This window comes from Pelophylax lessonae (assembly GCF_965119305.1).
Source record: "Pelophylax lessonae genome assembly, chromosome: 9".
NCBI classification, from domain to species: domain Eukaryota; kingdom Metazoa; phylum Chordata; class Amphibia; order Anura; family Ranidae; genus Pelophylax; species Pelophylax lessonae.
This window is the reverse complement of record NC_138776.1, coordinates 88,693,725-88,716,419: the sequence shown is the minus strand read 5'-3', so window position 1 is coordinate 88,716,419 and position 22,695 is coordinate 88,693,725. Positions and strand designations below refer to the sequence as shown.

General features: G+C 38.9%; 1 protein-coding gene across 1 annotated transcript in view; it reads right to left on the bottom strand.

Moving 5' to 3' along the window:
- LOC309563206 (heparan sulfate glucosamine 3-O-sulfotransferase 1-like) overlaps window positions 1–22,695 on the bottom strand; it is a 273,375-nt gene that overhangs the window by 131,014 nt on the left and 119,666 nt on the right. Inside the window, exon 2 of the mRNA XM_082267568.1 lies at window positions 6,615–6,853. The gene's annotated coding sequence lies outside the window, so the exon portion shown is untranslated. The remainder of the gene's footprint in view (window positions 1–6,614; window positions 6,854–22,695) is intronic.

Sequence of the window (22,695 nt, the reverse complement as noted above, 5' to 3'; positions counted from 1 at the left end):
CTGCCTATGTTGGGGTGTGTGTCTTTCCTCCAATCAGCTCACACACAGTGTAAGTCCAGACTCCACACCCACCCCTATGTTCTGCTGAAACAGGAAGAACGATTTGTAACGTGAGAGTGTAGAAAGGGGAAGACAACAGATATACATGTAAAACATATGTAGGGAGATTTGTTTTATCTCTGTGTATCATCTGAGGATGTTCACTTCACTGGGTATAGGAGAGGGTTTACATCGACTTTAATGAGTTCACTGAGTGCCACCTAGTAAAAAATAATAGTTTAGTGGAAGCACAGGGAAATCTTCACTTTCTTCAAGAGCTCTGGTTGTATTGGGTTAGCGCATACCTCCCAACTTTCTGAGATGGGAATGAGGGACACCTATTAGCAAAAGTATGACGCCATAAGACACACACCCTGCCACATCCCCTTTAAAGAAGAATTGTACAAAAAAAAGATTGGTTAAACCCGCAAGTGCTTTTTTGCCGCTACTATTTCTTTTTATTGGCTTTTGGAATTTACAAAATGCAGCAATTTAGAAATTGGATGGAAGGTTAAGCAACTGCAAAACCCTTTTTGATAGAGAAGTGGTGCATTTTATATACAAATATATAGATCGGACCAAAATGAGGAACAAATGAGGAAAAAAGATGGACAGAGGGGCTTTGTTCCAAATTAGGGACAGTCCCTCGAAATAAGGGACAATTGGGAGCTATGTTAATTGGTCCCCTGCTACAGTCTGTGGTTTTGCCTTTCAACTCCAGTGCCACTAGAAGACACAGTGACGTAAGAGGGAGGAACTACAGCATATGTTCATTTGTTGAGACAATCAATCATTTGAGCAGGCAACGAGATTTAATGGACAATTCCATACTCACTTTAAAGAATACCTCAAGTGTTGCTACGGTGGCACCAATGTAGCATTGAAATTGTTTGGTGGTCTCAAATCATTGCCGGTAAAGACCGAATCAGAAAGATCACTTTTGATAACAGTAAATCACAAAATAGCTTGCAAAGCTGTTATATACAGTACGTTATTTAAATGCTGTAAAGAGTCTTCATTTCCATACATTTTTTTTTTTTATATAAAATGTACCTAAAATACAATCCAATAAAAATAGCCCCAGAATATAAAAGAATAGAGTGGCTTTGTGAAGTTATTCTCTGTTCTTCAATTTTGAGAACATTCATAAAAAAAAGAGTGTCGCTTGGATTTTTCTGCCCAGTCCTTTGAGATTATGGTTATTCCATAGAGAATAATATAAGATATCTGCTCTGCTTAAAGTTCAAGTAAAGCGAAATAAAAATGACCTATATAATGCTGTCTGTCACTAGCATTACCATAGGAGTTTTTTTTTTCCCATCAGCTGATCCCCACAGTAAATTTGTTATTTTTACACTTCCTTTACCAGGATGAAAATGCTGCTTGTTCTGCAGTGAAATAGCACAACAGCATTGTCACCCTGTGGACAGGATAGTCTTAGATGCTCAGATACTTCCCAAGCAATTGGAAGCCCCCCAGGGATTAAACATTTGTTAAATATTTTAAAGTAAAAGTATTTTTTAAAGGGTCCCACAGGAGTACTGCTGTGCTATGCGGTTAGCTTTTAACCTGCTTCTGACACCTTCAATTATGATATTTTCTTTTTTATTTATTTTATTAGATTTTATTTTTTTATATTTTTTTAGGAAAAAGCATTGTTTTCAATTTGCAAGAAAACAATACCATGCTGTATGCATGCCTGAAAAAATATCCCTAATTTATCAAGCATTATTATCACATGTAGTTTGAGTGCCGGTTCACACATGTGCGGCTGCGGCGATCGCATGTAATGTCGGAGCGCACTGCTCCTTCATTACATGCGATCGGCTGTGCGGTGTGAATTTAGCCATACGCTTTGTATGGCTAAATTCGCACCGCACCCGCAGCAAAGACGCACAGGACCCTTTTTTGCAGCCGCATCAGGATCGGATCGCACAGTGGTTCACACTTGTGCGATCCGATCCTGTGCAAACTGTAAAGATCGCACTGCGATATGCGATCAAACTGGGGGTGTCGTTAAGATTTCATTGACACCCCCAGTGTATCGCATATGGCAGTGTGAACTGCCAGGGGTGCGTTTGCGATGCGGGAACAGGCTGCAAATTCGCAGCCTTCCCGCATCACATAAGTGTGAACCGACACTTAATGCGTGCAGTGTGACTTTTAGCATGATGTTTATTAGCACACATTCATGAGCACTCTCTTTATCAGAAGAGTGCTAAATACATACATTTTAGCAGGAGTAGTTACAGTATATGTTATAATAACTTCACTACAACAGTGCAGCAATACTTTAGAGTTTAAACAAATCACAAATTGTTAGGACTGTTTTGCAGCACATTTAATCCGAACAACCTATCCTGTACAATCAAAAACCAAGAAAACAAATAAAAACAAAAAAACAAAAAACAATTTACCATTTTTTGATGATTAGTCCATCATCACAGGTCCTCTTCACCATCTTATTCCTCCAGCAGTGTGCAGATTCTAAATGTTGCAGAAAGCAGCACTATGTAATGACGTAGAGTTGCTTTCTGCAGAAACGTTCAAGGCAGGGGCAGAGCCTTGGTACCCTGGCCTAACAGGAAATGGGTGGAATAAAGCCGAGAGTGCGGGGGACAGAACCGAAAATTTGGTAAGTATAGCATCCAGAGCTGCTTTTTTTATTTTACAGAGATGCCGGGTTCTACTGGAATTGGGCTTTAACTCATCATCCTCCCTCAAAATATCTATGGTCATAAAACACTCGCGTATTCTTCTACAACCCTCCAAGAAGATTATATGATAACGAAGAAACCATGACAAGTTAGCATTAGGTCTAAACATGTGCCCTTATTTTAGTCAACTTCAATTCTTTCGTATGTAGCCCACAACAATGAAAATCGTACCACTCAATTGCCCCCTAAAGTTAGTCGGATCAGCATGTGAATAGACTGGCGCAAGAAAGACAGGCTCTAGTAAACTTCAACAAAATGGCGACTGCCTGCACACAGACATCGACTCCCTGTTGCATAAATGTGAATGAGATGGGTAAAAGATGGCCCCCACGATTAAGCCCTGAAAAGGGCAAAAAGTGTCTGAGGCATTCTTTACAGGTGGAGAACAGGAGCTGAAGCCATCTTTTACACATCTCATTAGCAAGCAACAGGAAGTTAGTGTCTATGTGTAGGCGGTCACCATTTAGTTCAACTCTTTTTCACTGCTAGGCTGTGTGCACTGCTAGATATTATCAGGACCAAAGTTGACCCAGCATAGTAAAGGCATAAAGTCTTCTTCTAACAACTAAGAATCATGTACTAGCTGTGCTTCCTGTTTAGTAGTGCGGTAATTTGCTTTGCCATTGTCAGTCTACAGCCAGAACTCTGGAAGTAGGTTTGCACAGAAAACAATACAATCTAGATGCCTTATTTTGTAATTTACTTTAATGCACCATGCTGACATGGAAATGGCTGCTAGAGGAAAAAAAATTACTTATCCGGATATGAAATATGTTCCTGGAATTATAATACATCTACATTGTAAATTGCTTTCACCTTACTATAATAACTCGGAAGAAGTATTTACTGAAAATCCATCATAATTCCTCTTCTGTCACTCATTTCATCTTAAAACCACATGCTGGGTACATTGGTTCTGTAAACATTTTAGATTTTTAGATAAAGAGTTATAGGAAATAACCATCTGGTAAGGATCCAAAAATCAAATATGTTCCTCAATGGTAGAGATGCCTGGAAGGACCTCTGCTCCAATACCTTTCTCTTCTTTCTGTAGATCAGTGGAATCACTAGGGTTAGTTCCACCTGGTAAAATACGATGTTTACCCCCCCCCCCAAATTTTTTCTCTGGACAGTATGAAAAACTCTGCACTCTGCACCAAAAATGCAATATAACAAGAATGGTATGTGTAAAGGGAGCGCTGATAAATGAATCAATTAAAAAAGCTACAACTAAAATCCAATTACCCAGTGAGGATAATTAAGTGTACAAATGATTAAAATGTGTAGCGCGCTAATTCTGTGAAACTTATAAACATAAATATGTAAACAATAGTGACACCAACATCATAAATAAATAGGATGAGATCTAAAACATAAAAGTCCATAAAGTTCATAAAATGTCCATATATGCAACAGTTCACATAAGTCCTTGAATGAAGAGACCCCAATACCAAACAAGTGATTTCAATGAAAACAAATGAGGGAAAGGTGTTTCAAGGTGCTTGTTTAAAGTGCAGGTATTCCCCGTACACACGTACCGATCGTCGGCCGAACGATCGGCCGTCTTTTGTCCCCGGGCTGTCGTGTCCGCTGAAAAGTGCAAAAGACTGCACACTTGTGATCCCTCCTGTCTCAGTAGAAGTCCGCTCGGAGGAAACTCGTCAGAGAGGAGGCGCGCCGTCACCAACTACATCCGCGGTCCGCACTGCAGGCGGCCACGGATTTACAGGGTTCCAGCAAGTTTATTATATCGTCTTAACTGTAAGTGCATCTTTGATTATCAGCAATAAAAGTTATAAGGATAATGCACTATTAGTCCCCCCTTGTTTATTTTTGGGAAATCACCTGTGAACACCTGGATGAAGTTTCACTTCCAAGGGACAACAGGGAGCCACAAGCTTGGGGGACGGTCATTACAATTGGGCTGAAAGATATCCAGAAGTTATCCATACACCTTAACTTTTATGTCATCTGGTAAGAGTCTTATCTACTCTCAAACCGGCCACGAGGTGGGTAGAGCTGGGCTATCTATATCACTGCAGGCATCTTTTCGTTTGGAGATATATTGCACCTTATTTTTCACCCGTCTGGTAAGGGGAATACCTGCACTTTAAACAAGCACCTTGAAACACCTTTCCCTCATTTGTTTTCATTGAAATCACTTGTTTGGTATTGGGATCTCTTCATTCAAGGACTTATGTGAACTGTTGCATATATGGACCTTTTATGAACTTTATGTAGTTTTATGTTTTAGATCTCATCCTATTTATTTATGATGTTGGTGTCACTATTGTTTACATATTTATGTTTATAAGTTTCACAGAATTAGCGCACTACACATTTTAATCAATATAACAAGAATACTTTAATATTTATTTCTTGTGCACTTAATGTGCAGTTACTGTTCCCTGGAGGGCAATGAAGAGTTAGCAAGGCTACAGGAATGTAGTGGAACAACTGGAGCAGGTAGGGAGGCAGATTCTAGCTATGCACATGGCATATACTACGTACATACATACATAGCCCAAATGTTGTTTCTTCCTCCTAGCTCCAGTCTCCTCGGCTGGGTCTACTATCTAGCCTACTACAGAGCCCTGCAGTGAAGATGGAAAAGAGAAGGCTAGTATTTTATTTTAAGTGTTTTAGGACAGCAGGACAGGCAGTAGGGCACTGAGCAGGCTAGCGCATCAGCACGGCTCTCCCCCCTAACCTGCAACAGTGTTCTGTCTTGCCCCTGTGGAGTGACAGCAGGACAGAGCAGTAGACACTGGGCAGGATAGCGCATCAGGCTCTCTCCTGTGTAACCTTCCACAAGGCTCTGCAGGGTGCTGGGTAGGCTAGTTTTGGGCCGGCAGTGTACGGTGCGCACCCCAAACTGGCCCCTCCAAATGATGCGGTTGGTGCTGATGTGCCAATCCCTGCACTGTTACAGATCGGGGTTACACAATTGTGGTCGGATATCCCTTACTACTTGAAGGTGTCACCCCTCTGATGGGTATCACCAAAGTGCGGGCTGTACCTCCCCGCACCCCAAAGGGATGCAACTGCTGTAGATTTCACTTTAACAGGCCTTGGTGGACAAGGAGTGGACTTCTCTCTTCAGAGTTAAAGAGTATGTAAACACTAATAATGAACTTCTATTATTTGGTCCCTTGTGGTCTGTTAAATAGATCATTGAAAGTGTTTTGTTATATCTGTTCGACAGGTTAAAAAAAAATGTATCTTAAATGTTAAGTTTATGATTTATTTTTTAAATCAGCTCAAGGGAGGATACTTACATTAAATGAGAAGTGTCCCTTGTGCTGGTGGCTGCTGTCTTCATTTGAAACTTAAGTCATCTCTGTGAACTACAGAACACCTTCCCTCTAACTTATGAAAAGAAGTGGGCAAACTTTTTTGTAGTCCTAAAACACTTTAGGTCCTAGGGTAATAAGGCTTCTTCTGAATTGATATGGTATGGCAAATGAACATTGTCACCTTGGTACAGAAGTGTGTTACTGACAGAATCACTATATAAAAATAAAGGAACAAAAGGCTTGAAATAGAAAATGAATGCAAATCTAAGAACTGCAATATATTACATTTTTTGCTCTTGGGTTTAGATACACATTGATTTACTTGGCAAGGAGATGCTGTTATGTAAAATAAACTAGACGTGAAACATAAATGAAATTCTCCAAATGAAGCAAACATTGTTTACTATGTACCATCACCCAGTTTTGAATCTACGTTTTACTGTATGTTGACAAGGTGGAAATCCAGTTTATGGTGAACCTTTTCTGGAAAAGTTTTACTCTAGCATTCTAACACATTCCCTTACCTTCTATGTAATGGATATGAAATGCACAAAAAACATACCTGCGTTGGTTTTTTGGCTTAAAGACTTTGTCGCTATCCACGCCATGCTGTTCATTCAGTTTGGCAGAAAATGCCAAACCAAAAATAAAGCCCAGTCCAAGCAGAGATTCTGGTTCTCAGGTCGTGTGATGTCAATTAAGTCTTTCTTCCCCAGTCAAGGGCTGCACCAAAATCTTGCTTCTGTAGTTCTGCCAGATTTCAGAGGCAGGGATGGAGCAAGAAAACAGTATGTTCTCTCCCTAGAAAGTCAAATAAAATTATTAGACATAATAGAATTTACAGAGCAAAAACAAAGAATGCGTATAGGAAACAAAGTACAGTAGTTTAAGACTGTATTTTTTTTTTTTTTTTTAATAATAGACTATGCATTTTCCAGATTATACATTCATTGTTACTTAAGCCCTTTCATCTTAGTGATGGATTAATGATTACCTTTTTCATAATCACTTTGCAACATTTTAGGATAAATCATTATACTCAGTTTAATAATTACATCTAAACGGCTTATACTGTATGTATTTCTATCCCATACCCAGGATCTATCCCTCTGCTAACTTTCAACAATCAACTCATGGACAGACTCAACATATTTACGCAAACAGATTGGAGTTGCTGGGGAGTTTGAGATCCATTTCTGCAAAATGATTTTTCGTGCTATATACATAGACCGCAGCCACATCACATGCATTACAGGTAGGAGAATATCTTCCGATATAATCCCTATTTTTGGATTAGAATGAACATGTGTAGAGTATAGAGTATTTAAAATGTCAAATATATGCTCCCAATAGCGATGTCGATTAGGGCAATGCCACAACTTATGCATAATTGTACCCATTTCGGTATTACATCTTGGACAGTTCAGTAAAGCTGCTTTACGCCAAGGACGTAGTTTTTGAAGGGAGTATAACGAGACCTGTAAATAATAAATAACTGGACCAAACACTGTAAAGAGGATAAGGAAACTCTGGTCAATTTTTCAAAAGTTTGTTCCCATTCCTCATCACTAATAATCTCCAAATCCATATGCCAGCGTCCAATACTATCACCCTGTCTACTAGCAATAGTTGTTTGTAGGGAAGAATATAGGTCACCAATAAGTCCCTGTTTAGAATTTCTTATAGATACTGCAATAGTTAAATATATTGGGTATATCCCTCATGAGAAGTAAGTTGTTGTACAGTAGTCAAAACTTTATGAATTAGGTAAAATGTAGGAAAGCACCATTTACTATAAAAATAATGAGCTACTATTAACTGCACCAGTGGCTCCTACGGAAGTTTAGAGAGTATAATTTATTGTATAGGGTCCTTTAAGTCTATAAAATTCAAACCATATAGATGTTGCAGTTGTGATGCCAGTTGTGATGCCAAGTAGTATAATATAGCATTAGGGACAGCTAGACCCCCTCCGTCCTTGGGCAGCTGAAAAACTCCCAATCTAAGCAGGGGGTGTTTATACCTCCAGATAAGAATGTAACATAGATGCCTAGATACCTAAATGTTGAGACTATAGCTATTTGGGATGTGGAGCTTGGCATATTATCCACAAAGAAATCTATTGATAAAAGAACCAATTTATGCAGCATATAGAAGCATATAGAAGCTATCCAGTGTATAAACTGGGATCCAAATTTCTGTTAGCAATGCCATAAAAAATTCCACTCTATACTAACAAAAGCTTTTTCCACATCAAGCGACAATATAGCTTTATTCCCTAGATTATCGGACGGAACCTGCATATTAAGGAATAATCGTCTAATATGTATTGCAGTAGATCTGTTTTTAAATGAAACCAGGCTGATCTAGGTGCACAATCTTAGAATTGACTTTTCCCAATCTATTAGCTAACACTTTTGCCAATATTTTCACATCTGATAAAAGTAATGATATTGTTCTATATGATTCTGGATTATTAGGGGCCTTACCAGGTTTTAGTTTCAATAGTTTTTTATAATATTTTCATAAAGAATGTTACAAACAAAAAAGTAGTAACAATAATACACTCTGCATGAGATGAGGATCAGTGAAGAATACTTGTACATGTTGAATGCCCTGTAGAGGTTATTTGTAGTCTGGAGCATGGATTTAACAGTAACGATAACAGTAATGATAGACAAAATATAGGGTCATTGTTCTCCCTCCCAGGACACCCCATTGAGAGCAAAAACTGTGTCCTGGGGGGATGCCAACAAGTTGGCTCCATACAATTTATAGATCCCCTGGTAACCCGTCAGCATGTGGTGCTTTATTATTAGGTATACTGGAAGCAGCGATCCTCTAAAGTCAAAGGTTTATTCAACCCCTCCCTGTCAGCTGCGGACAGTTCTGGTAGCTTAATGGAGTCAAGAAAAGGTAGCAGTTCAGCCTCTTCATAAGATATTTTGCTGCTATATTGATCTTTATGGAAATTGCAAAACACAGAGGAGATCTCCATTGTGCCCATTTAGGATTCTTGCAATTCTACCACATGGGCAGAAGTTTTTTGGGCTGTTACAATTGTAGCTAAGAGGTGACTTGTGTTTTTCCCTCCATCAAAATAGGGTTGCTGGAGGAAAAAACTTTTCTGTTCTACTTTTTTTTACGGGATATTTCCGCATAGGTCTGTTGACTTTGTATCCACTTCTGCTGATTCTCTACAGTGGGGTTCGCTATATATTGAAGTTTGGTCTGCAGGACAGCTTTGGCTACAGAGCGTTCCCAAGTCCTAGATTTCTTTTTAATCTTTAATAATATAAATTTAATTTGAATATAAATAAGCCTCATATATAGGCTTTTAAGGAGTCCCAATAAATCTGCAGGGATACAGAGGGCCTATTAGCGACACTGTAGGCAGATATGTCGAGCATAATATCTTCAGTTGAAGAAAATAGGTCTAACCAATAAGGATTTACTTTCCAAAGGGTGCAAGTCTGGGCAGAATGTATAGTTTATTTAAGAACCAATGGAGAATGATCATATTGCCCTCTACCTGCAGAGGTTACTTCTGATATCACTGGTAGCATTGCAGAAGTGGCTAATGCCAAGTCTATTCTGGATATAACATCCTGTGGGTTTTGGAGAAGCAAGAGAAAACTTTATCATAAGGATATAGCATTCTCCATCAGGCCGATCTCCTGAATAAAGCCGGCTTAGGGAGTACATACAGAAATCATAATAATAAAAAACATGTTGCGAGTAAATATATGAAATCAAACATGAATCCCAAAGGTATAGTAAATAGTATTAATAAACAATTATTAAAACAATTATCAATTATCACGTTCCTTCCTGGAACGTGAGGGTGACGTCACCCTCGCGTTCCAGGAAGGACGGGCGGATTAGCCGACCGGCCAGCGGCTTGTTGTTCGAAGCGTAATACTCTGCTTGTTATGTGAGTATAATTATTTTTATTTAATAAACTTACTTGTTAGTTTTACGCTATGGAGCTCTCATTTTGTGTTGCATGATGGTGGTAAATTATTGGAGACCGTGATAGCGGATTTGAGCTGACCTGAGGTTAACAGCATTGGAATATCAGGCTGCCCCTTGTGTCCGTGTGTAGCCATTGTGTGTCTCCTGCTGGATTTACAGGCGTACTCTTTACCAGTTTCTGGTAAACAGCATATATACTGGTGGAGGATTAGCACCCATGGTGGATTTTTTTCATGCTATATCACATCTTTACCAAATTTTGGACTTTCATTAGAGATTTTATTGCACCTTTCTTATTTAGCTCACCCCTTTATTCTGTTTCAACACTATATTTTGCTATTGTGTATTTTTGATCACTCTGTTCACATCTAATATATATACATCAGTTGTGGTTTATATCAGTTTGATCATATTCATAGTGTTTTATGACCGATCACATATTTTTATTAATTTAGCACAGCTTGTTTACTAATACTATTTACTATACCTTTGGGATTCATGTTTAATTTCACATATTTACTCACTTAGCGCAACTTTTTTATTATTGATTTTTGGTGTTATCACACTGGAAGTAGCAGCTTTTTTATTTTCCACTAGCGTGGTTATATTTTGTTATATTATATACAGAAATTACCTGGCCCATAGCCGAGCCGTATTTATCTAGGGAGGTATCAAGGTAACTATTAAAGTCTCCTACCAACAACTAAGGAACATCAGATTTATCAGAGGTGAAATGCAGAAAGTATTTAAATACCTCCGGTGAGTAGTGAATATGGTGGTGGTGGTGGGGGGTGTATATATATTTATTAGCTAGAACATATCCTGTCAATTGTTATCCATTTAGCACTAAGCAATATATTGTTTTACAAACGTAATACCTAAATAGGTTATGCTCATTTGTTCCTATCTGAGCTGTTTTCTCTTACATTTTGATGTAATCTCCTCCTGATTAATTCTATGCTGAGTTTTTGCATTGTTATATTGTACACTTACTTATGTTCAACCTTACTTGACGGAACACCGAGAATGTTGATCGGGAATGTTCTCATGTTATACTCTGTAAAATGTTTATTTGCACTTTTCAATAAAGCATTTTGGAAAGAAAAAAAGAACATATGGTTCCTTATATATTGCCTCTGGTGTCCGTTTGTATCTTCCTGCAGTTGAAATTAGGGATGATCTAATGGTTCGGGTCGACCATCGGTTCGACCCGAACATTGACTGTTCGAGGTACGGCCGAATTCCGAACTTTTTGCTGAAAAAGTTCGGAATTCGGCAACCAGAACCGACCAAAATGCAATGGGATAGGAACTGGGATTTAAAAGCCCTTGATTGGACCAGAACCATCAGTAAAAGCCAATTGAGGGGGCAGGAGAATGCTAGGAATGTGATTGGAGTGACTAGGGGGTACAGAGGCCAATCATTAGTGAATACGCCCCCCAGTATATAAGATAGCCCCGCCAAATCTCTAGCATTGTAATACAGGGACGTGGAAGAGAGTGGAAGCAGTTCTGTTACTTCTGCTTCAAAGTGTCATTTAGCAATTATTAGTTTGAGGAGAGGGATATCTAGTGTAGTTAGGGTACTATTTTCCACTATAGTTACCGTAAATTTAATAATCTAGTTTCTGTAGGGAAAGTGTTAAATGCCAGGGGACCGTAGTGTAGTGTAGGGTTAACTGACTCTGACTGCTATGGCAGGGTGACAAAACCCTTCCATGTAAGGGTGACCGCTATAGAGAAAAGATCGTTTCTCTTAGAACACTTACAGAACAGGATGGTGGATTCATCACTGTCACCCTGCTTTTTGTTGCAGGCATTTATAGGGCTTTTTTGAGGACATGTTTAGAGTCAGGCATGACATCAGAACTCCTGTGTAGGGGAATATATACACACACACACATGTATGTATATATACACATACACATATATAGGTGTGAAAGTAGCAGAAACCTATGCTTGCGCTAATGAAATAATTAACAGGCATATAGCTTCTCTGCTATAACATATGTGTGTATGTGTATAAATACATACAAGTGTGTGTGTATATATACCCCTATACAGAATTTCAGATGTTTTGCCTGCCTCCAAACACCCCCAAAAAATGCCCCAAAAAAACGCCTGCTGCAAAAACACACCTGGGCGTTTTTGTAGCTGGCGTTTTTTTGGGCATTTTTTGGGCGTCTTTGGAGGCAGGCATAAGATCAGAACTTCTGTGTAGGTGTATATATATAAAAAAACGCCAGCTACAAAAACGCCCAGGTGTGTTTTTGCAGCAGGCGTTTTTTTTGGGGCATTTTTTGGGGGTCTTTGGAGGAAGGCATAACATCTGAACTTCTGTATGGGGGTATATATACACACACACACTTATATGTATTTATACACGTACACACATATAGGTGTTATATCAGAGAAGCCATATGCCTGTTAATTATTTCATTAGCTCAAGCATAGGTTTCTGCTACTTTCACACCTATATATGTGTATGTGTATATATACATACATGTGTGTGTGTACATATACCCCTACACAGAAGTTCTGATGTTATGCCTGTCTCCAAACATGTCCTCAAAAAAGCCCTATAAACGCCTGCAACAAAAAGCCGGGTGTAAAAGTAGCGAAGCTACTAACCTGTTCTATATTAATTCTAATACAAACAAACTTTTTTTCTGGTTTTGGACATGCTATAGAGCTGAAGCTTCACAGGTAAACTTTTTAGAGCCCCCAGGCACTAAATCCAAAGAAATCTAATTTTTTTTTTCAATAATTTTTTCAATAATTGGTTCTCTATCAAAAATGACAATTTTTAAGAACTTTTTTTGTGTGATTAATAGTCCCTGGGGCATGACCCAGAACCCTAGGCACTTTTTAGGGGCATTTATTGGGTTTTAGGGCTTCAAAATTGTGTTTTTTTATTACCGAAGTTCGGGTCCCATTGATTTCAAAGGGGTTCTGAAATCCGGGCCGAACTTTCGGGAAGTTCGGGTGTTCTGGTCGAACCGAACTTTTGAAAAGTTCGATCATCCCTAGTTGAAATCAACGTCATTTGCAATCAATATAGATACACCTCTAGAATATGTGGTGTAGATGGAATAGTATTGTGTGCTGAATTGTGCATGTTTCAGGTAGTTTAAAGTGGCTTTCTTGCAGGCAGATATGTTTTAATGTGGTAAACATAGCTTTCCTCTTAACTGGATCGCTACAACCCATAATATTCCAAAATACCAAAACTTGCATTGAAACTAACATAATATAGTAGTGTCAAACTTTAACGCAGATTCCCCATGTCTCTCATACCAGTGGATGGATAGACATATATAAATATCACTACTGGCCCTGTACTGATTGAGAGGATCTTTATAGTGGTCTGAAAACAGTTACATATGTATGTGATGATCATACCAATACTACCGCCAGACATGAGAGTAAGTCCCACATGTGCAAGTCACAAGCAAGTCTCAGGTCTTAACCTTTAAGTCTCAAGCAAGTCCCAAGTTACTGTGGCAAAAAGCAAGCAAGTCAAGTCGAGTCCCTGCTAGAAGTCAAGCAAGCCAAGTCAAGTCATTTATTTTGGTCAAGTCACAAATCAAGTCAAAATACTGATCTACCCCAATTTTCACCTTTAAATCAGTTAAAAGTCAGTGGTCAGGAAAGGTTTTGTTTTATTTTCAACATTAACAAAACTGCTTAGTGCTTTTTTTCTTGGCATATTAAAGAAACACTTTGAATGCCCAAACAGCTCAAAATCCTTCGTCCGGTCATGTTTCAGCACCACAGTCACTAAAAACATGTTAAGTATTTCCATTGTTAAACAGCCAGTGTCCTAGAAATCAGAACACACTGAGGTGTTTTAAGTGACTGTGGTGTCAGAAACATAACAGACACATTAATTTTGCTTTAACACATCTTGAGAAAATGCAAATATTTAATAACCTAAAAAAGTAAAGTCATTTCGAGTCATATGTCTCAAGTCAAAGTCAAGTCTCAAGTCATGAATACCAAAACAAAGTCAAGTCGAGTCTTTTATTAATTTTAGTCAAGCAAGTTTCAAGTCCTCAAAGTGGTGACTTAAGTCTGACTTAAGTCACGTCATGTGACTCAAGTCCCCCACCTCTGACTACAGCTAGGCAAAAGTCTCCTAAAGTCCTCACGTAGATGGAAGATATCAAAAATCACTTTAGATATCTGGTGTGCATAATCAATGAATCTACAGAAAAAAAAAGACCAAAAAAGGAAAAAAATAAAAAAAATGCAAATACCTGTGCAAATCTCACATAAAACCATTGAAAAAGAGTGGTCCACATGAGAGCTGGTATCAGAGATACCTCATAGAAAAAGGAAACACAATAACAACACTTCTAATCTGGTAGTCAAAAAAAAAAAAGCATAGGTAACCTGTGTTCTAATCATAACCATAGGTACATACTGAGAAAAACAAAAAAAGTAAATTACAGAAAATGTCCAAGAAAGCAACATGTGGCAATACAAGAGCCAGAGGGCATGAGCGTACTCATGCCAACTGTCAATTAGCATCTTGGAAAAAAAACAAAACTAAAAGTAAAACAAAAAAAACAATACAAACATTCCCTGTTGGGAAATTCACTATAAGAACTCAAAATATAAAGTCCTCCTAAAACTGTAATTACAGCATTTAAAAAAAAAATTACAGAAGAGACATAGTGTGTCCCATTATAGAGAAAGAATGAAATAGTTTAACCCCAATTTTTTTTGCTGTCTGTGTCTGGTTGGGGAAATTGCCCTCCACTTCCCATCCTAGGACACAGCATGAAGGGAGAGGAAGTTTCTCCAAAAGTCTTTTTAAGCTGGCCATAGATGTTTGAAATTTGGCCCGTTCAGCAGAGATTGGCCAAAATTGGTCCCTTTTTGACAGAAGTTGGTCATTAGAGTGACTTTTGTTGAACAGGTTGTATTCTGACAGCAGAGAGTCCCATTGTCAGAATACAATGTCCCAGTATTTATCTACCTCGCTTATGTGGATAGAGGAAGCCGTGTGTTTTCCTTCAGCCCTCTGGCTGAATGACAAAACTCACCCATCTATGACTAGATTTAAACAGTTGTCACAGGAACAAATGTCTCTTTTGGAAGATGCACCCTCTACTCCTGTTCTAGCAACAAATCATAATGACAATGGTCACCAGGACTAACTTCTAACATGAATCTCCCCAACAGAAACAGCAAGAGAAATAAAAGCCGGTTTTTGGTTTCTACTCTAAGAAAAACTAAAATTTATAGGTTTAGATACACTTAAAATTGTAGGTCAAGTCCTTTTTTCATTCTGAACTGAGTAGGGACAGATTGTTGGGTTTTTATAGCTATCCTGGGCTCCAAGAGATCTCCACTTATTTATGGTCATGTTGACCAGTTTTACCAGACAGAAAGTGAGAGGAAATCTAAACTAGGGGCACAGACATGAATTATAAACTGAGAAAAAAGTTGTGGCTTGAGTTACACTCTAAGGTATACAAGCAACATGGCATACCTACTCATAATCAAGCTCTTATATAACTCTTACTTCAATAGCCCAGTGCTAGGGCCTCAGTAGCTAACAGAAATTGTAGCATTTGATTGCTTGATGATAGGGGCAGGGCTTCCCTCAGAATTTAAGCACATGTCTGAGTGAACAATGTGCCCAAAATACCCCAAAAATAATTTGGAGGACCGACAAAAAAAAAACAAAAAAAAAAAAACAACTTTAGGCTGCAGATCTTGCCTGCTTTTCATAAATATTTTGCCTGCTTTTCATAAATAATAAAAGTCTGTATACTTTATGTAGCAGGTTCCTCTTGAAGTTGGCCACAAAACTGCAATATTTGCAGCTATGAAGCTCTATTTCCACAGACTGGTTCCTAAACATGTACAGTATCTCACAAAAGTGAGTGCACCCCTCACATTTTTGTAAATATTTTATTATATCTTTTCATGTGACAACACTGACATTTTGCTACAATGTAAAGTAGTACAGCTTGTATAACAGTGTAAATTTGCTGTCCCCTCAAAATAACTCAACACACAGCCATTAATGTCTAAACCGCTGGCAACAAAAGTGAGTACACCCCGAAGTTAAAATGTCCATATTGGGCCCAAAGTGTCAATATTTTGTGTGGCCACCATTATTTTCCAGCACTGCCTTAACCCTCTTAGGCATGGAGTTCACCAGCGCTTCAAAGGTTGCCACTGGAGTTCTCTTCCACTCCTCCATGACAATATCACGGAGCTGATGAATGTTAGAGACCTTGCGCTCCTCCAACTTCCGTTTGAGGATGCTCCACAGGTGCTCAATAGGGTTTGGGTCTGGAGACATGCTTGGCCAGTCCATCACCTTTACCCGTAGCTTCTTTAGCAAGGCAGCGGAAGTCTTGGAGGTGTGTTTGGGGTCATTATCATGCTGGAATACTGCCCTGCGGCCTAGTCTCTGAAGGGAAGGGATCATGCTCTGCTTCAGTATGTCACATTACATGTTGGCATTCGTGGTTCCCTCAATGAACAGTAGCTCCCCAGTGCTGGCAGCAATCATGCAGCCCCAGACCATGGCACTCTCACCACCATGCTTGACTGTAGGCAAGGCACACTTGTCTTTGTACTTCTCACCTGGTTGCCGCCACACACGCTTGACACCATCTTAACTAAATAAGTTTATCTTGGTCTCATCAGACCTCATCAGTCCTTAGTCTGCTTGTCTTCAATAAACTGTTTGCGGGCTTACTTGTGCATCATCTTTAGAAGAGGCTTTCCTCAGGGATGGCAGCCATGCAGACCAATTTGGTGCAGCGTATGGTCTGAGCACTGACAGGCTGATCCCCACCCACCCCTCCAACCTCTGCAGCAATGATGGCAGCACTTATAAGTCTATTTCCCAAAGACAAGCGCTGGATATGACACTGAGCACGTGCACTCAACTTCTTTGCTCGATCATGGCAAGGTCTGTTCTGAGTGGAACCTGTCCTGTTAAACTGCTGTATGGTCTTGGCCACCATGCTGCAGCTCAGATTCAGGGTCTTGGCAATCCTCTTATAGCCTAGGCCATCTTTATGTAGAGCAACAATTCTTTTTTTTCAGATCCTTAGAGAGTTCTTTGCCATGAGGTGCCATGTTGAACCTCCAGTGACCAGTATGAGAAAGTGAGAGCAATAACACCAAATTTAACACACCTGCTCCCTATTCACACCTGAGACCTTGTAACACTAATGAGTCACATGACACAGGGGAGGGAAATTTACTAATTGGTGCCGAATTTGGACAGTTTTACTTAAGGGTGTACTCACTTTTGTTGCCTGCGGTTTAGACATTAATGACTGTGTGTTGAGTTATTTTGAGGGGACAGCAAATTTACACTGTTAGAAAAGCTGTACACTCACTACTTTACATTGTAGCAAAGTGTCATCTCTTCACTGTTGTCACATGAAAAGATATAAAAAAAATATTTACAAAAATGTGAGGGGTGTACTCACTTTTGTGAGATATTGTATGATTGGATCCCCCAAAGCATGCATGTTTACGCCTACACAGTGGGAGATGAACCTCAGGTGTCAGGTGATGTACAGGATGATTGTCTGTTTCAGCTAGACTTAGCCAGTTTGGATAAGGGCCTGTGTTTTGGTCTTATGTAATATAACATCTATTTAAGACACTTCTAAGCAGTGGCGGCTGGTGCATATGGGGTGCAGGGAAGCCGCCCCCCTATCAATGCATCCGGCCCCCTAATCTACATGCGGGGCGCCAGACGTATGAAGTTCAATTAGGTTTTTTTCTTTTCTGAAGCACGTGATTAGAGCCAGAGGCTCTAATAGGCTTCAGAAAAGAGTGGTGTGAAAGAATGTTATGAACACTTGTGAATTAAGCAAAATGTCTATTTTTCTATGTCTGTTTCTCTGTACGTGTACATATCTTTTTTCTGTCTTCCTTACTGAAAATGGCCTTTACTAGATACCCCTTCCATCGAAATGGAATTTTGTGAGTAAGATGGTGCTTTTGGCAAGGTGCCTTCAAGAGAAGATAACATTCAAAAACTCGAAGGGGACTACCTTATAATGGACATGACTAATCAGAAAGCTGCAAATAATCAGTATTATGCTAATATTATGCTTATGACGTACTAACATATGACACCGCCTACTAACTATTTAACTCGCTGAACATTAGAAATAAACAGGAAGTATCATTTACCTGAACAATGTATGTCAGTGTGATCTCCTCGTGCTTGCACTACAATTATTTAATAACCTAATTAGACCCAGCAGCGGAAATCTATTTTGAGCCTGACTGAGGTTCACAAATCTTTACAGTGGGCTCGGGGCGCAGAGCACTGCGCCCCAAGCCCACCCATTTGTGTGACAATAGCGAATTAATATTCGCTATTGTCACATGGATCCTCCTCCTGGCAGATTAGGAAGCGGGTCTGATACCCGTTTCCTGATTGGCCGAAAGGAGGAGGAGGAGGGAGGAATCAAGGAGACTTGAGGAGACACGGGGACTGAGGACTGAGGAGAAGCCGACGCTGCATGACTCTGATCTTACAAAGGTACTAAGGGCTCTGTGTAGTCTCTTGCAGGAGGCAATGCTAGCGTGAGCGGACTGGTGTGGCCGGGGGGGGGGGGGGGTTATGCAGTGGTCTGGTCCGGTCCATCCCAGTCTATCTGCTGCCCCCCCAGCCCATGGAGCACCAGCCGCCACTGCTTCTAAGATCATCCAGATTTCATTGACAGATGTATTTGACCTGCAGTTGTGCTCCCTCTACCTTGCATTTGACCTGCTTCAAGCAGGTTTTCTATTCCTACAGACTTATAGGAATGCAAAACCCAAACAAAAAGCCGACAAAGGGTCCAACAATCACATCATGTTTATGGTCAGCTTTAAAAAATGAATTGATGTAAAGATGAACATGTTTTGTTCTGCCGTTTCATGGACCCAGTGAGAAGATTAACGTTTCCTTACAAAATATTACAAATACGGTGCCCTTTCCTGTCCTTTGAAAGTTAAGACACAAAGAGCAACACAGACAGTCTGCTGCCACCACATGAGGCTTAAGCCTTCTTATCTATTCATTAAGCAGTTGATTTTGGCAGCAGCCTGGCTGAAAAAAAAAAAAAGTATATTTCTGTAAATAAATCTGTTGCATTTCGTGTTCCAGACATTTCATAATACTTGGCTACTGAGCTCCGCTTTTCCTTGTTTTTTTTCTCAGAGTTTCAGGTGCACAATTAGCAAAAATAAATCTGTTCTTCGGTACAGGATTTGAAATATAGGTTAATATTTACATGGGAGACTTTAAAGCCTCCAGTTAATTAAGCATTTAAATATTTGTAGAATTGAGATTTCACTTCCCTAAGATAGAGTAAAACAAGATAAAAAAAAATGCATTATCAAAAACAAAGTATTAAATGCCTGTGTCACATTTTATAAAATGTATATAAGTCGTTAGATAAACTTTATTTCATTTACAGGCATGTTTCACATTTTTCAGGCTTACAGATTTCGCTTTGAGCATTGAAATGTTCCCAATGCAGATGCAGAGATGATCTACTGTCTGCTGGATAAAAGGATTTTGCAAAAGAATAAAAAAACCTAAATCTTCAGTTTGATTGGCGCTTCTCTATGTAGAAGCATTACCCCGGTTTTCCCAGGCACAGTTTCCAAATGTTCTCAGGTGTTATTGTACCATCCCCCACAGCACTTGTATTTTCAGAAGGCTGACATCAATGATCTGTTACTTGCATGATTTCTACATTTTTCAGGCAGACGAGCTCTTTAGCAAGATCTAATGACCTGTACTCGATGCGGTTTTTACATCTGAACAAACCCATAGCAGTTAAAGTGTATGTCAAGAGAAATACATTTTCAATACATAACTCAAATACACACACATTACCATATGTTATATCCCTCTAAAATGCTGCAAGTGCAGAAAAATGCTTATTGTTCTCATCACTTCCTGTTTGGGCTGACAATTCACTGCCTTTGAGGCTTTGAATTTCCAACCAACATGGCCAGCCTCGCCTGCTGGATTACAGAATTCCACTTATCCACCACCTCTCTCTCTGCCCCCTATCCATATTTACAATACATACATTGGTTTCTTTCCTAGCACAACAAGGCTGCTGACTTGACTCCCAAAATCCTCAACACACATTGTGTGTACAGAGAGGGCTCTTGGGAAATGTAGTTCTGGGAGCACGCTTAAGTCACTAGGAACTGAATTGTCCCTGCAAGAATTTTACAAGCCTGGCAATGATGTTACAGGGAGTAATAAAAGCCTCCTACAGCAACAAGCTAAAATAATCAAATAACCCTGGAACATGCTCTAGGGGAAAGAGGCTTTGGGACAATATAAGAAAATGCTTGGACACACGCTTTAAAGCACATATCCTTTTTTTAACACTAACCACAAAAGACAGTCCTTTTCAGATCCTAAAACATTTCCAGAAAAATGCAGAGTCCCTTTATTTCCATCAGGGATATACCTTGAAACAGATGCTGGTTGTCATGTTGTAGTAGATAATACTTTCAAGCTTGGTAATGACCCGCCTTTGCTAAATATGATTTATTGCTCAGCTGACAGATAATTAAAATAGAACTAAACCTAAAACTATTTTTTTTTTTGGTCTCAATGTTGTATGGAAGGTCTCTGTCCCAACTGTGGAAGGGGATTTCGCAAATGAGAGAAACTCCTTATTGCCACCAGGGACATCAGAACTATCATCCCCATTGGAAGGTTTATCCTCTGTTCTTGCTCTGATGACAACTCAAAATTTGTGATTTTCTTTCACAGTATTTCACATTACGTGATAAAGGTCACCAGTACAAATAGAGATGGTAAATTTCCCTAATTGGGGAAGAGATGTCAATTAAAAACCTGACCTATCCCCTGATTACTATTCATATGAAAAAAAAAAATGTTTTGCTTTTAGTAATACAAATCAGCTATGCAAATACTGTAAAGTATGTTATGTATATCCCCACTCAAGAAACCAATAGGTGAATCTTGTAACCTGCTGCTAAAAAAATACACACTCCCATGCTTTTTCAAATTACAAAATATACTGTATATCAGTGCTAAATGAATGTATAAGAGCTAGCACTGATATACAGTATATATATATATATATATATATATATATATATATATATATATATATATACATACATATATAATATATATATTGTTATACAAGTCTACCAGCCACAGGAGTAAAGAATATTTTCTGGCAGTTAGTGACATGTAGCCTTTAAAAAACATTTTTGGATGGAGGGAGAAACCGTTGAAGGCCTCTTTCACAAGCGCCCATGATTTTACCATCCCCTGACCACCTACCTAAAACCTACTTTTACACCTGGAGCGGACTATTCACATGCAGATTTACCATGGCATGTTGAGTTGCCATGTGACACCACCTGTCAAACTTGCTGATTCAAGTCAATGGTGCTGCACTATAACCAGTTTATGTTTGCAGCCCATTTGTTCTATTGAAAATCACCGTTTGCCAACAAAAATGTTGACAGGGGCTGATTAGCAGCACTCTGCAAAGCGATCCACTGCATAACTCGTTTTTCAGAAAATTAAAGTGTGAAATTAGCCAAAAACTGCATGTTGAGTTTGAATTATTTCAACAAACTGTTTCCCTACTAAATATGCAATGTTTTCAATAATTAATAGGCACATAATATCATTGTACATCCTGCATACAGGATATCCTCCCACACCATCACCCCATGCAATAATTACAGGCAATATTGTGTCAGCTATTTAAATATTATTCCTGTCTCCTTGTGTTCCAGCACAAACATCTTTTGCATATCTGAGAGAGTAATATTCACTTGTTACCTCATCATTAATACTAAACAGCGATAAGGGAATGTTTACCATTGGGGCTTAGTGTTCTAATGGTGTACAAACAAATATGCATACAAATGAGTAATTAATTCTTTATGGATTGTCGATGCCAGTTATAGAAATCCTGCTACATGAAAAACATTGTAGGTTTATAAAACTTTTGAGGACGGGAAAGTATTTTGTCTATAGCAAACAATCAGCTCAACTGTCATTTATCCTGTACAAGCTGGAAAATGGGAGTTAATAATAAATTGTCTGTCTTGAAGAGCAGCAATATATTTACCTAAAGTTTTAAAGTACATGTATAGTCATTTTTACAATTTTGCACAGAGTACAGAAGAGTTAAAGAGTATGAAAAGACAACATTTTTTTTTTGTTAGTTTAGGTAGTGTAAGGTCCCTTTCACACATTTTTCCTGCATTTTTACACTGCAAGAAAAACGCAAGAAAAACGCAAGAAAAAGGTTTCTTAAAATCCTATGGGACTTTTCACATTTCTGCACTGTAGGTGCGGTGTGTTTTGAAAAGTCCTGCATGCTGCATCTTTGGTGCGGTGTTGAAAACTACCCCCAAAAAAGCAGCTTCCAATTGAAATTAATAGAAATTGCGGCAAAATCACAGTAAAAAAATGCACCACAATTTGCCTTTTTGGTGCATTTTTGAGACACATGTCCATTTTTGACAGGTACAGGCAACCCAAAAACACACCAGAAATGCACAGGAAACACATATAAAAAACAGCAAAATTGCGGTAAAAACGCATATGCCCTATATTATATTTATACCCCTTGTTCAGCTTCTATTGTTTTTTAGGTCATTACT